The sequence below is a fragment of the Eurypyga helias genome, unplaced genomic scaffold, assembly GCF_000690775.1.
Source record: "Eurypyga helias isolate BGI_N326 unplaced genomic scaffold, ASM69077v1 scaffold9279, whole genome shotgun sequence".
Taxonomy (NCBI): Eukaryota; Metazoa; Chordata; class Aves; order Eurypygiformes; family Eurypygidae; genus Eurypyga; species Eurypyga helias.
In genome coordinates, this window is record NW_010272751.1 from 140,448 (window position 1) to 156,357 (window position 15,910).

The following is a 15,910-nucleotide window of genomic DNA, read 5'->3' on the forward strand; positions in this document are numbered from 1 at the left end:
CTTTTCTATCAAGATCAAAACCAGTTGGATGTCCCAGTTTTACACTGCAGCTGCATTAGCCAGCTCTCTGCCACCACCCCACTGAGCATATGGTTAAGGCTGCAAATCTGGAAAAGATTTTATTATTATTATTATATTGCAGATTATATAATTCCAATTTGCATAGCCAATAGAACACGCATGTCATTTCATTTAAAACCTTCTCCTTAAAATCACTCAGTCCATCCCTTCTCTGTGAAATATAACTAGTGCAGAGAAGTCCACGTCTTCCAAGCCCTCCTACCCATCCGTGCCGCATTAGCGTCGCTTCCCACGCTCCGTCTCATGTGTCTCCCCATTCTCCTCCACCTCAGCTCCTTTTATGCCCCACTACAGTTTCCTGTTCCCAAGTTCATGTCCAGTTCTCCTGTGATCTGGCCTGTCTGGCACCTCTTGCCAGGGGCAGGGTTGCACCTTGTTTTGATAGAAACAAGGTTTTGCAGTGCAGTACACAACCAGCCCCTGGTCTTAAAAACAAATATATGGGTCAGCCTTATAATACACAGGAAAGAAAATGGAGCAGCGAGTCTACTTTACATTTCCAGGGGTTGCAGACTTATAAACGTACGTTTTAGGAAGGTCTTACATGATAGTATCAGACCAGACTTCCAGCTGGGGAGAAAGGAACCATGTAGCAAAAGTATATATTGCATATAGCCAGTGTTAAAATAAAAACAGGTGCAAAAAGAAATAAATCAAGCTTTACATTCAAGCATGACCAGTTCACATGCTGAGTTGAAAACTAAATATTCCATTTCAAGCAACTGGATCCAGTTTTGAGCGGATGTTCAAAAAAACAAAAGTTGAACCTACAAACCCTTTGTGCTTTGGTTTTTATATCCATCTTTGTTCAAACTGTTCCTCCCTTAAGGCATGAACACACAAAGTACTTAAATGGACTTAAAATGCAGATAACATTTCAGGACACTCATCAACAGGCTGATTGTTTAAAGTGGTGTCTGTTAAAGGAGATTCTTCTTTTATTTAACTCAGAAATCAAGTACAGCTAGTCCAAATCCTAAAAAAGAAAAGCAAATCCACATAGAGCGCACATGAGAAGACACCTGTCTATCCATGTGAAACAGTCACTTTCATATCAAGGAAAAGCAATTTAATTTGCAGCGCTATTGCAAAAGCTGTTTTGTATAGTTAGTCATTGACAAAGACATGTAAATACATGTTAAAAAACCTGAACACTAAGGGTTTCACACAACCTGAAATCTGTCTAAACTGGGGCTTAAAAAAAAGATAGTTTAATTTCTCCTGTAGGTACCTGAACTTGAGGTGTGGAGCAGTCTGACCTAATTTTGAAGGTGGCCCTGCTTCGGGCGGTGGTTAGACCAGATGAACTCCAGCAGTCCTATCTAACCAAAATCATCATATTGATATTTTAATTCAGTTTACTTCATGTTTAAGGCTAGGGAAGCACATATCATCAGCTGATATCAACTTAAAAGCTCTTTAGCTGTGCCTAAGTAACACTTTACAGTGGGATGGTCCCCACCACCATGCTCCCTTCCCCTCCTCTTCTGGAGGACCCTCCAGCAAAAGACTGAAGGGGAACACCCAACAGCCTTAATGTGACAAATGAGCATTTTATGTTTTTCTTCAATAGAAATATGCCTCCAAATATCTTCAGCAAGATTGCTAACATGCCACTACTTACAGGTGTCTTCTGAGCTACCTCTCAGCTGTACTTCGCATGGCGCAGCTCACCGCGCGCGATGTAATCAGAGATCCCAGAAGGAAAAGAGCATTAAGTAACATCGTCCTCCTTCAACGCAGATCTCTATTTCCCAATTTCATTGTCCACTGCCAATTTTAATTTGATTTTTAAAAGTTATATTGAAACAACGTATTTATTTGAAAAGGAACTAACGCACGAAACAAACCCTTCTCTTTCAAACATTCTTGGAGTTAAAGAAAATCAGTTACAAATGCAGCCAAATTCCTCCAACCCACATAGAAGACTTTCCAACAACACTATTGCATTTAGCCTCCAAAAACATTTTAATTGAAGTATGTTTACCTTTATTCATTTAATATTGTCCAAAAAATGTCATCTGTTCAGTATCACTGCCACACAAGGTGGTTATTATAACCCTTCTTTCATCCCGAATGGCTAGAAACGGGAGGCCAGCCTGCCAATATCCCTTTGGTGAAAGTACAGACAGATCAAAGTCATTCTCTGGAATGCTCCAACAAATAAGAATAATTTAATTTCAAAACTAGTTTGGATTGACTAATATTTACTTGGCTTAAAGCCCATTGGAAATGAAAACATTCCATTTTGGTCCATTCATGAAAGAGGTCACCCTCTCCCTCATTTGGATCTGAAATCTCTGGTTTCAGATAGCTGTAACGGGATGTAAAGAACGTGGAAGTGTCTCTTTCCTTTAAACATATTCCCTTTTTCAAACTGAAGGCAGAAAGCAGGTCTGCTTCGCCAAGGGAGGGGTTTAAAGCCTTGACCTGAAACATTAAACTCCTATAAAACAATTCAGAAAGGGAATTAGTGTGGCACATTTCTGAACCTTTGGCTCAGTTAAGGCAGCAGAAATGCAATTATCTCTATAAAGGCCCCAGTGCTGTTAGCTGGTCTAAAAACCAAACCCAGATTGACAATGCACCTGTTTGTCAGCATATTTTGTTGGCATTGGGACAACTCCACCTTTACAGGTATTTGTTTTTCCAGTGCTGCAGTTATAAAGGTATGGGGATTGTGTGTAGGCAAAGGACAATCTACTCTGAGCAATCATTTCTTCTTTCTCAGATTTGGTTTCTGTGTCTGTAAAGGTAAATTATTTACCTTCAAATGATTTTTTTGTTTGTTTTAATAGATGACTTCAGCAATATTTGGAAGTGATGATCAAGCAAACAAAATCTTTAAGCTCAAAAGAATTAAGATCACTTATGTTATTAGCTGAAAAGTACTATCCACCTTCCAAAAAGAGTCAATTGATTTAGGCATGTAAAGACATCATTGGTTTCCACTTCAGGCTCCGGAAATCTGTCTGATTTTGAGGAATCAGTTACAGAGGATCCTTTACAGGGGGACTGCAAGGACAGCCCTGGAAAACGCAGCATTCAACACCTCCAGAGGAAACCCGTGACTTTAGCTGGCAAGGGCGAGCTTTCACTGAGGGATATGATCTATGATTCTATGATATCAGCTCTACCAACAACAGGTACATTTCTCTACCAGGCTATGCTGGCTAACAAATTTTAAAGATAAAACACCCCAAAAACAACCAAAAAAGGCAAGCTGTATTTTTATAGCTGAAGCATGTGATTTCTAAGGTGGTTTTCCCCCTATGGTTCACACTGGGAATTTTGAAATATGTTATCTAACCCACTAACCACCCACTCTGACCTCCCCACACATACAAGAGTCTAAAAATACATATGAAAAGGAAGCGTGTGTTAGATAGCAACGCTGAAGCACTCAAGCATTACTTTAGCATTCTGCTTTTAATGAGAAAACAGTAACAACTTGTAATCCAGAATTTGTTCTACACAGAAAAGGAAAATTGCTGCTGATGACCGTGGCCATCTCCAGCAGTTGTTTCACACCAATAAAGCCCAGTCAGTGATGGAAAGTCCATGTGTTAGACGGCTTAGCAATTCACATACAAGGAAAGAAACCTTCCTCCCAATATATTTCCTTCCACAGGGCTGTTGTAGAGATCAATGTGATGATGCTTTCTTTATTAAAGAAGTTGGATTAGGCACTGGATTAGATGAGTAAATGTAACCTGCCACTGTACCAAGTTTTGGTTTATTTCTGCTATTCATAACATGAATCAGATCCTTGTTGGGTCATTGCTTATTGCATGATGTTGGCATACAAAAGGAGAAACATGCTTTTGAAATAGATTTCCCCCTCCTCCACACACACACCCCCTCCAGCTTTGGGAAGCTCTAAATAGCTCCTAAGAGAGCTGTACTGTACCCAGGAGGACAGCACAAAATCACAGTTGTGGTTTCTTCCTCTTCCTTCAAGAAATTCAGGCTCACTGGTACCTTTATTTATCCATTTTTAGATGGAGCTGGACTTGCTGTTACCCCAGCTACTGCTTGACACAGTACACAGCATCAGGCTGTAATTACAGCAGGAGGCAAGTCCTTTCCCATCCCTGTGCTTCGAGTTTCCCAATCAGTGAAATGGGAACCGTGGTTCAAACGTACGAAGTTATTTTTCGTCCAAATAGCTTTTAAAGGAAAAGCTGGCTTTTCAATCATATTACGTTTTCTTTGGAAAGTGCGCAGGACCGACAACAATTAAGTTAGACAAAATCAAAGGGAAAGTTGAGACGATTCCACCTCAAACTGAGAACTGCAGAATACTCTGAAAGTAGCTGGAGGATGGAAAAGGCAACTGTAAGGCAGCTTTAGAAAATGTAGCAGAAATCATCCCACAAGAGAGACAGCAAAATGTAACTGTTGAGATGCTCAATGCCCATCATCACCTCTGCCAGTACACTAGGCCAACAGCTGAACTTCTGCCCCCAGACAGTGCTCAGGTGTACCTGGAAGATCCCTCCCAAGGATGGTTTGGGCTGGTGCAAACATGTGATTAACCCCTGGAGAACCACCTCTGGAAAGGACACCCGCAGCCCATGGACATCTTTGGGCAAAACGAGCCACAGCCGCACAGACTCCTGACTGCCAAAGGGAGGTTTGGGTGACTATTTTTATAGCAAACATGCCAGTGCTCTCATCTCCTGAAACAACCCTTCTGACTGAGAAAGGCTTGCATCCCAGTTTTCCCAGGTCTGACTAAGTACGTCAGCCATGATGCAGGCACCAAGCGCTACCACTGCTGGCTCATTAAACCAAGAGATGCTGCTCTTAATAACCCCCATCCAGCAAACTCTTCCAGGCTGCTATTTCCAGGTTAACAGAAGCAGATGAGCACCTCAGCCCAGACAGGTGGAATCTGGGGATGGGTCCTACATAAAAAACACCCAGCTGAGTCCCCTTCTGTCTCTGCCTTAGCATGGGGTGAGTTTGTGAGTGCACTTAATTTAATCTTGAGTGCATCTTCCCTCTTGGGAACACTGTTAGGGCCTGGACACTGCCTCCTGGTACTTGACTCCCAGATGCTGAAACAATGCTATTTGAAACATCCATCCCCTTTTGCAGATGTGGCCATTTACCCTGCAAGCTCCCAGCACACGTATATAAAAGGAACAGAGCAGGGGACAAGGTCAGAGGTATCTGTTACAGCAAGATAACAGCAGTCATTACAGACATCCTCAATTTCACCAGTACATACCGACTCAGAGGAGCATTTAGGAGAAAAATCACATCAAATGCAGTTTATTCTGCAGAACTCCAGTCCCCAGAAACAAAGGTAGGGCTGTGAAATCTGTCTGAACATGAGCAGCTCTAGAAATCCCTCCTCGCCTGGAGATATTCCCCTTGATAAAGGCAGTGACCTGGGTCAGGAGCGTGGAGAAAGATGGATGTCGTTGAGCTGGAGTGTTGCAACCTCCTGCAGATAAAACCTCCAGGGAGAGACTCCAGAAATAAACAGAATGGCAAGCTGCCAAGTTCGGGGTAGATTTGGGTCCTTTTTCATAGTCAAGGACTTCAAACTCCTTGATCTTAAAGGAGCATGAAGCAGAGATTTTCCTTTTTGTTTTCTTAAAGAATAATTTTTTAAAAATCACAGAGGAAAATTAGAATGACTCCAATGGTATTAAAAAAAAAAAAAAATCAATCTCCAAACAACTTCATTTCCCTTTTAAATTAACAGCAGTGCTACCATTTCTGCCAGCAAAAGGTTTCAGGTTAACAGCAAGGATACTGAGCCCCTGTGTGATGAGAAAGGCAGATTTTGCAAAGCAGTCTCTTGCCCTTTGGAAACTACAATTGCAGACTGTAACATCTTGCCCACAGGCCACCAAAAGAGCACACATGGTACATGTTTTTCTGCCAGCCCACAGAGCAACTCAAGGTGATACCTTCCGTATTTCATTAACGCTGCACTGGGCCAAGTGATCTCCTCCTTCCACAAAACCACGGCTGAAACACTGACACACATGCAAAATAACTTTCTGCCTTCTACTACTTTCTTACCCCAAAGGGGAGAACAAATTTGGTGCAAAAGTAAGTTATCCATCAGCATGTTAAGCTTAAAAGATCAATGCAGGGCAAAGTAGGGATACAGAGTCAAAAAACTATTTCGTTAAGACACTTTTGGAATATATGGAAAAATATGGACATCTCTGATAAACAGCCCTCAACTGTTGCCTCCAGGCCCAAGCTGGTTCCCACAGATCCATCCTGAGCATGACCTGTGCTGAAAAACCAGCATGGACACCCTGGACTTGCCTGTCTGCAGAACCAGCATCGTTATGGCTGGGGGGTTTTTGGTGACAAACGCAACCCCACAGCCACACCACGTCCCAAGCCAGTTCAGGTGTCTAATCTTGCATCAGGGTTTATTTGCAAAGAGATAAATGGTTTAAGGAGAACAAGGAGCAGATTTCCCACTCAGCCAGTGTGAGCAACACAAACTCCTGCAGAAATGGGTACACTTGAAGAAACCAGCTATTAGTAGCCCACATCCTTTGACAGAGCATGTCTGAGTCGGTCTCTAAATCAGTCAGCTCAGAGATGAGTCTTTATTGAGTGTCAAGAGACTGTTATAGGTATTACATACATATTAATCCAGGAAGCTTGAAGGAGATCTCTACAGAATGCCAAGAGAAAATCCATCAAAGTAACAGGATCTCGTTAGTGCTGGAAAAGACACTATTTATCTTTATGGGTACATCTTCATGACATACCATTTTGCTGCACAGTCTCAGGCAAGTTATTAGATTGGGCTGTTAATAGCTAATTTAGCTGTATCATTGCCTTAGCACGGAGCTCCACAAGCTCAGCAGCACTTATGTTACCAACACTTGTTCAGAGCACGTTTAGTGCATCTACTTTGTGCTGGGACCGTGCTATGCAGACAGCTTTCATCAGGCTATAGCCAAAGTCATTTCTAATCATTTTTAGCACACAGGAAGACATGATAAAATTAAGAATAAAATTAACTGCTAAACGGCCAAGAAGAAGAAGAAAAAAAAAAAAAAAATCAGTGTTAAGGAGAAAAATAGGACGAATGAGAAAAGTGTCATTGAACTTTGTGTTACATGCAAACGTCCAGGCAAGAACTGCTACAGTAATTTTATTGTTTGGGTGAAATGGGCAGTATAGTGAAGAAAATACTGATTTAACCTTTTGTTTATTTGGGCAGTTTTGTGTTAGCCAGACCATTCATTGGAAACACTGCGTGCTTGCTGTCCTCAGTCACCATGTCTGTACTGTGAATAAGCAACCCCGAACTCCTTCCACCGCATGCCCCATGCAGCTCTCGTGCAGAGAAGAAGGTATGGGGGAACACAAGCAGTAACACACTAAGGCTTTGCCTGCTGAAATATGCAAGTCTCCATGTAATGCCACAGTGAAAGATGAGGGGCAACTCCCTATAGCAGAAATCTCCAGTACTACTCAGTCCCTACAAATACGGATGTTACTATCAGAAACTGTGGAAACCACTGCACTTAATTCCTATAAAACACATCCAAACTGATAAGAATGTCTCGGTCTGGCCTCTACTGTTCTCCACTACACTGTTAGAGAACTGAACCAGATAATTTTATTACCAGCTGCTTGAATGATTGATAACATTTCCTGCTAATTACTCACATAGCAATAACAGCAAAACTGTAGTGCTTGGTAGGAAGAAGACTAACAGAAATACAGCTATTCTCTTAGCATCACAGACATGGAGTCACAATTCCTGGAAGATAAAGTACATATGATGACACATTATTTGAAACAATCTCCTACCACTGGAGTATTTTCACAAATAGTCTTGACGTGTCTTAAAGGGAGAAAAAAAAAAAATCAGGTTTGAACACTAACATCCAAAGGCATAAGAGAGCAGAATGATGGCACCTTCCTGGTACTTCAGCCTCCTCTACAGTACAGAAAAACCTTCCAAGGGACAGAGCTCAGAGCATGCTTCAGAATACTCATTTTCCTGCCAGCTGCAAAATATCCTTACCAGTCTTTAAATATTTCATAACTACAGTACTTGGAGCTATTGTAATGATTGAAGCACTTTTTAAAGTGATGGTTTCTGCCATTAGAGAACAGAAACCATTCTAACCATTACCTTCCTGAAAAAGTACGCACACCCACACCCCGCAACCACATCTACCAGAGAGATGAAACTTGTGCAATGCTTAGAAGAAGCACTTTGAAACAAAGACAGAAACACAAGCAGCCCTCCAGATAGTGAAAATGTGTCCTGCAACAGAACTGCCACTTGATGGCAGTGCACAGCATCCATCTTCAAGAGAAAAATTAATCACATTTTATTTTATTTTCCACTCAAACACAGTATGGCATTACTTTATTGGGCAAGGCGAAGGACGAGCATTTGCAGAGACACTGCATGCAACACAACCTCCTGAAGCAGACAGGGAGGGGTTATTTGAAAACATCAAGCCTTGATCAAACTGACGGCTTTGTCACCACTACTCTCACACCAGCTCTGCTGTCCTAACTGCTTCTAGTCTAACAAATGACTGTCAGCACTTTCCTACAGAAAATAAAAGTGGGGACATGTATGTTGACTGATAACCGTATCCTGGGCTGTATCCAGAGCAGTGTGCCCAGCAGGTCGAGGGAGGGGATTCTCCCCCTCTACTCTGCTCTTGTGAGACCCCACCTGGAGTGCTGCGTCCAGCTGTGGGGCCCTCAACATCAGAAGGATATAGATTGGTTGGAGCAAGTCCAGAGGAAGTCACGAAGATGGTCAGAGGGCTGGAGCCCCTCTGCTATGGGGACCAGCTAAGAGAATTGAGCTTGTTCAGCCTGGAGAAGAGAAGGCTCTGGGGAAACCTCACTGCAGCCTTCCAGTACCTGAAGGGGCTACAAGGAAGCTGGGGGAGACTTTTTACAAGGGTCTGTAGTGGCAGGACAAGGGGTAACGGGTTTAAATTGAAAGAGGGCAGACATCAGGACACCAGGAAGAAGTTCTTCCCAGAGAGGGTGGTGAGGCACTGGCACAGGTTGCCCAGAGAAGCTGTGGATGCCCCATCCCTGGAAGTGTTTAAGGCCAGGTTGGACGGAGAGTGGAAGGGGTCCCTGTCCATCGCAGGGGGGGGGGAGCTACATGATTTTCAAGGTTCCTTCCAACCCAACGATTCTATAAAAATACGCAGAGGAAGAGTAGTTGAATGCTATTTTAATTCTCTTAAACACCAAGTCCTGTTCTTTTTTGCTCATTCCTCCCCAAGAGGAGGGGAGGTGGGGATGGGATGCAATCTCTTAGCATCTTTTCACATATTAACCAGCATATTGGCTCTCACAAGAAATAAAGAACCGTACCCTCAGAGCCTAAGAAGTATTTGTCATTTCAGCCAGGTATATGAAAACTTAATGTGACAATGTAAGGATTCCCTTGGCAGTTTGAGAAAGTACACTGGAGCAATCTAATAGCCTCCCAAAAGAGGAGATCATTGTCTCCTCTGCTTTCCCACCCCCACTCTGTATCAGCTCCAGCATCTTTCTTCTGAAGTTGTACTATTTCAAGTTCACACGTAATGCTACAAAGTAGTGGTGAGTTAAGAGCAGAATTTCAGACAAGTGTTCCAGTCTTTAAGCTACTCCATTTATTGTTCACCAGCACATTCATACCCACAAAAAAGGATCACAGAAGAAAAGATCAAATAGCTAATTAGGGGCGGAGGGCCTGCGACCCAAATCGCCAGCATTGTTCGTTTCAGATAATATGGAAGAAGCATTGAGAAAGGGCCTCTCAACTCTAAATTAATAAACGGCTCATCCTGGAAGAAGGGGATGCTGATAGTCAGGAGGCCTCTTCAGTAAAGCTGCCTTCAGTAAGTTGACACAAGTGACCATTTCACAAGAAGCCCTATATTACCACAGCACAGACCTCACAAGTTCGCGATCGCCTCACTTAAGGGGAGCAAGGAAAGCAAACAGCCTCGTGATAGCCAAACTGTGCAAACCCAAAGCCTTCATGTAGGGACCGAGGGATTAAGAAGTATCAGGCAGCTTGACAGAGGATGGTGCAGAGCTCAGACGGCAGCTGCCAGTCGCCCATTTCAATAGAAAGGATGACTTCTTGCATGATGTAGAACAGAATTTGGGAAGTGGAGGATGAAAAGAATCTGGATCAAGGACCTAAGTAAGAAAAACTTAAAAAATGAGGTCAAGCACAGTTTAGTGAGGAAACTATTTTGCCTGCAGAACAAAAGCAGAACCAGACAAGTTACAATGTGCTCTAAAAAAAAAAATCAGTCTATTCAGGCGCCCCAATGAACTTTCTTAAAACCAACTGAGAAGCAGGTTCTCCTACAAGGAACACAAGCAAGTATTTTATTTGTAAAAGGTCCTCAGAGGCCTTCTACTCATTCATAATTCACAGACATTTTGAAGGTGGGGCAGAAAACTAGTTTGTCATTAAGAAGAAATTAAGTAACCAACAAATAAAAACCAGGAGGTTTATCAGATCCTCTCACCACAGAGCTGAAATAAACATCAAGGCTGGTTCTCCTCTTGCCTAACGACCTCAAGAGAAAGTAAGACAGGGCTTCTATACAGTGATTTTCATGAGAAATCCCCACATCAAAAGCATGCAAGGTATGTTCTACTTTTTCTGCTGGACTGATCTCAGATATTCAGGCATCTCAGTGGCCTTTGTCACCATAGATGCCACTAAGCAAACAAATTCAGTGTTAGTAGAAAAGTAACTAAACCACAGCTGCCAACCTCACGACATTTTACTGTAGGATTACAAAGGTATTTCTTTTTATCCTTTTGCCCCTCTGGTAGAGATTTCTGAAGATCATTAATTATCCAGCACATAATAGTGCACGAGTCACACCTGAGATGGTTTCAGCGAGGGTAACAGCCCAGCTCCCAGGCAGGCATGCCCACACAACACCTCGTTGCACTCACGGACACCGGGAACCACAGTGCTCGGGACAGACGTTGCTGCCACAAGCCTCAACCTCCCTGTACTGTGAACCTTTGTCTTTAATATTTAATCAAAAAAGAATCTTTTTCTTAAAACATGAACATCAGAGGTTATTGCAATTGTTTTTCTCAGGAATACACACAACTTCAGTAGAGCATCATTCTGTGTAAGATATGTAAGCATTATAAGCATTATCATTTTATTCCTATTTTAGAGTAAAGCAGCACACACCAGAAAATCTAAACAAGTAGTTCATTCATTAACAGAAGAGAGGACCTCCTGTACCCAAAACCCAGGTTATATTAAGAGAGGGTCAATGCATTCTTTCTGAGGCTTTTGAAGTTCATACTTCATTAAGTTGCACGACATTTTGGCTTGGAAGTGGGAGCTCTCAGCTCTATCAAAACTCTCCTTGAGAAACTGCAGGTTACACAGCTCCTAAGTGGCAGTTTATACAAGAGACTCCATCCACAGACCTGATTAAAGACCAAAGTCAATGGGAGCATTTTTATCAATTAAGTGTTTGCCCTCCCATGCAATCACCAGTTATGATACATTTGGGTTTGTCACTCCAAATAACGTAGGCACACCTTAGACAAACCATGCAGAGGAGGAGTGCTGTGATTTAAAACAAGTTTGTTCCTTTTAATCAAAAAAGGAAAAGGGAAGAAGTTTGCAGCGATACATCATCCTTCTCCAGCTGCTAATCTTTTCCATTTCACACCCACTGATCATTATCACCATGAAAAAACATTCCCGTCTTAAAGGCAGATCTAAGGTTGCAGCCTTGGTAGTAATCAAGAGATGACAACACCTAATGCTTCCCAGCTTGTCCCCTGCGTGTCACCCCAGTCCTGTTCCAACACACTCCTACCCAATACTGCTCTCCAGTTATTCTTCCGAACACACAACATGGATTTCAGAGTGGCAGGAGATGCGAGTGTGTTAGGCGGACGATCAATAATGTTACAAAGATCCGGTCGCTAGCCGAGGCTGAAATCGAAAGCCACATAGGTCACTTCTGAAGTCAGATTTTTCAGGATGTTGTATGCAGCTGAACACTTGACCTTGATCATTTACTCACGTGCACTCTAATAAAGTTTGGTTAGGAATAAGGACACAGCTTGTGATCCTTGATCTTTTCGTAATTAAATCGCCTGCTGAATACTCTGCTGGACTCTTAATTAATGATAACATTTATAAAAAGATCAACACTTCACCTTCACAAAGCTCTTTCTCATTTTCTTTCTCTTGCCAGGATATTAACAACAGTTGAGTTTAAGCTAAGTGACTAATTTAAATTATTTCATTTATAAACAGAGAATGAATCACAACAATAAAAAGGTCACTTAATAATAAACCTCTATTGTTTAGAGCAACGTTAATCTTTTTTTTTTTTCCCCCGTCCACATACTCCTTGACCATCTGGATATTCCCTTAACACACTGACAACAGCTAGGAAGTACCCTACAGTAACAAAGTTTAAATTTTTACTTCTGTTGGTACAGAGATACAACTTATACAGGAGTGACTATCAGAGAGGTCATTGCAAGTATTTAACAAAAACAAAACAAGCTCCTGACTTCCCAACTCCCATCAACCAAAGATTCCTGCAGTTCTCCCATCCAACCCGAGCCCTGCCAGCAAATGGAACAGCTTGGTCCTTCAGCCTTGAGACCCTGAGCTTCCTGAGGGCGCTAAGTCCCAGGCAGATCAGAAACACTGTCCTTCATGCACTACACTGTGCCCAACAGAATTCCTATACTGGCAGGACAGCATTGAAATACAAGAGGCATGTAGGCAGAGCTAGTGTTGGATTTAAGCTAGTAGCTGTCCATCACTGGAGATGTTCCCAACCACAGTTTGAGGCAGGCAACCAAAGGACTGTCCAGCCACATGGACTTGTTTTTTCATATCGTGCAGTGAAAGGCACCTGAAGAAAACAATGTATCTTAAAGACCTTGTATTTCAGAGCACTTTTTCCACAGAATATTCATAGTAGCATTAAACCCCACGTTACAATCCATAGAATCACACAGAGAACACAACCCACGAGAGCATCAATGACAAATCAGGTACGTTAAATCCCGGTTGCTTTTTTAAACCTTGGCTCATGCTAGTGAAAAAGCTAGAAGAAAAAGCTTGCTCTCTGCTAAAACCCTCCACACGCTGTGTTGATTATTGCTCTGGAGATCATCTCTGCATTAAAGTCAAGTTTGTACCACAAAGTTTAACACCGCTGCTGTGACAGGGAGAACTCGAACCTTCATCATCACAGTCACATGAACCACAAAAGACCTTGTCAATGACTTCCCCGCTCTACTACCCCACTTCTTGAGAACATCACTGCTGGCAGCAGGACAGCAGCTCATGTTAGGAAGGAGCAAGCAGGTTTGAACATCTTTATTTCAAATTCACACCACAATATTAAGCCGCAGACTCCATAAAAGACAGTGTCATTTGCAAAGGCAATTATGTGTTGGCAGTGGTACAGATGGGATAGCTGCTTGACCTACAGCCTGTTTAAGCACTGGTGTTAATGGTATCGCATCAGGGTGAACCTTCGCCGTGCTATATTGAGGAACGCTTTGCTGCCCTATCTCTCCTGGCATGAGCTCCTCTGCCCTGTGACTGTGTTGCTATGAGCACCACCACACTCCAGAGACAGGAGAGCTCATTAAACTGTGTTAAGGGCAGGTAACGGACAGCTCTGGGCAAGAGATAGGATGCTCTGGGGGGAGAACAACTGAATGAGCCAGGGGCCATCTGTATGCAGAGGAAAAACTGAGTTCTTGGTCCAGCCCAAACCTGGAGCAACGTAATGCTTGGCTCCAGTTCTTGGCAACCTCATTACCAGTGAACAATCAGGCAACGATTAAATGGGATTGACTTATTTAATCACAAAAACATGACACTCATTATTACTACAGGATGTGTCTTCCAACTTATCTCTTAATCTTTACACTTACAAAGGCCCGCGCTGCCATCCTCACAGGCTGTGATCTCCCAGTGGTCATAAGCTCTGCAGAAGCAGGACAGCTGATTTTTACAGAAGAGGCAAATAAAAGTCCAAGCAGCCAAAAAGAAGGTAGCAAGAAAGATGAAGCAGGTGATCTTTTCTCTATTTGCATATCCTGACTTGATTAACACAGTGAACTCTACCCCTCTATCAGTGTGTATGTGGAAGTAACGCCTTTTCCATCAGCCACAAATCTTCTGTCCCAGGCACACGAGACATCTAAGGTTCCCAGAACAATTTCCATAATTGTTAGGTATTAATCTGGGCAACCTGGTAATTATCAGAAAGGATAAAATGTGCCCTAGCTCTCTGGCTTTCAAGAAATGAACTGGAGACACAGTTTTTCACTTTCTCCTCTGAAAAGGAGCTCAATAATGCTGCTGATGTTAAAAAGCAACTACCAAATGGAGCTTTCAGGATGAAACTCATGCAAGATCTTAAAAATATCTAAATAAAATCAGGTAACCTTGAATGTAAAACATTGGTTTAAAAGATGAAGAGCGTAAAGGATGCAATGCAAAGGTGCCAAGAACAAAAGGGTAAAACTTGGGGGAAGCAGCTTTTCCTGAGAGTACACAAATGGAGGAAGATCCCCAGGCATGTCTATACTGTCTGCTATTTCCAGTCATTTACTTCTGGGATAAAATTCATTAGGGAGGAATTCATAGGATACTGTTCTGTTATTTAAAAACAAACTCAAGGATCCCCCATAGGAGAAAACTGGAGTTGACATCACTTTGAAGAAGGAAGCTGGCGAGGTTTGGTATTCACCTACCGATGGCCAGGACACAGGACTGCTGTGTCTGCCTTTTCAGAAACAAAAATACCCGGAAGATACATTTTTATTTATGTTCTGCTCACACCTAACAACTCTCAGATGAGCTGAGCTGTCAATTAACAACACGTGGAAAAGAAAACTGACATTAAAATGTACAAAGCATTTATACCAAAAGTAAACAGAAAGACTAAATATTGAATTTTCAAGGTCCTTGAGTTTCTCTTTTTGCCCCACTCAGACACTTCCTTAAACTAACAAGATTTGTTTGTTTTGAAAGGAAGCTCATTTGCATACACACCTAGTCAGGGAAGGAGGAGAGAGAAAAGATAGTCACTGATGTATTAATAATGTTGGCATCAGCTTATTTGCATTGCAAAGAAACACCACACTGAGTGCCATATCATCATTATTTTACACTGGCCTACATGTGACCTCAGCCCAGCCCTCACCATCACGTGGGGATGAGGACTTTTAAGTATGCCACTCCAGTATTACATATTAAATACAAACCTACACAAAATGGTGGGAAAATAAAACTAAGTCAGAAGATAAGACTGGGAAAACAAAGCCTCCAGATTAGTTAAGTCATACACAGTTCAAAAGACATGAGGGTAATTTTATCCTGCTTTCTCCCATTCACGTGTTTCTACTGCAGCATCCACCTTGCACATTTGCACAGAAGTTCCATTCTCTTTTTATGCGTCCTAAGTTTAAACTACATTTCTTCAAAGTCAAGGTGCATTCAGTAGCCCTGTGATTTAACAGATTTCAGGCAACATTTTGTTTCTCGGTAATACAGAACGTGATGATGTACTCCAGGAAGTCAGGTCACACTATGTAGTGTTAACCTTGCTTCAAGCACAAGACTTACTACACGAAGTAGAGAATAAATTCCAGTACAAGCTTCCAGCTGCTAATTAAAAGTAGCAAAATTTAAAAGCTTCCATGGCATTAAAGGTCAATATGAGCCATTATTTACAACACACAACACTTTCCAAGATACAGATCTATTACCAGTCTTGATCATTTCTCCCTCCTTCCCCTTAAAAGCCACATTTGC